The 309-nt window shown below is 63.4% G+C and overlaps 1 long non-coding RNA gene across 1 annotated transcript; it reads right to left on the reverse strand.

Moving 5' to 3' along the window:
- Positions 1-26: 26 nt before the first annotated feature.
- Positions 27-290, reverse strand: LOC116217629. Its single transcript, XR_004162329.1, has 2 exons — positions 196-290; positions 27-98 (listed from the first exon to the last, which is right to left on the reverse strand). It is a non-coding gene; the product is annotated as an uncharacterized LOC116217629 (long non-coding RNA).
- Positions 291-309: the final 19 nt, after the last annotated feature.

The raw sequence follows: 309 nt of genomic DNA on the forward strand, positions 1-309 counted from the left end.
GGCAGCTGTGCTGCTCCCAAACTCACTGCTGTTGATCCACGCGAGCAGCTCATCCATGTCTGCGGTGTCGTCCAGGATGCCTGTGTTGGCCGTCACTTCTGGAAAAGGCAGAAAATCCCCAGAGGGGCACTGCCAGCTTTCCCGCGCCCACTCGGTGCCCACCCCCCCCGCCAGCTGTGCTGCCCCCATACTCACCCTCGTCGATCCAGGTCAGGAGCTCTTCGATGTCCTCCGCGACGTCCTCCGGGGTGTCCGCGCTCATTGTCACTGCTGGCAAAGCAAGACCATCCCCAGTGGGGCAACGCCAGC

The sequence above is a fragment of the Meleagris gallopavo genome, unplaced genomic scaffold (assembly GCF_000146605.3).
Source record: "Meleagris gallopavo isolate NT-WF06-2002-E0010 breed Aviagen turkey brand Nicholas breeding stock unplaced genomic scaffold, Turkey_5.1 ChrUn_random_7180001852253, whole genome shotgun sequence".
Classification (NCBI taxonomy): domain Eukaryota; kingdom Metazoa; phylum Chordata; class Aves; order Galliformes; family Phasianidae; genus Meleagris; species Meleagris gallopavo.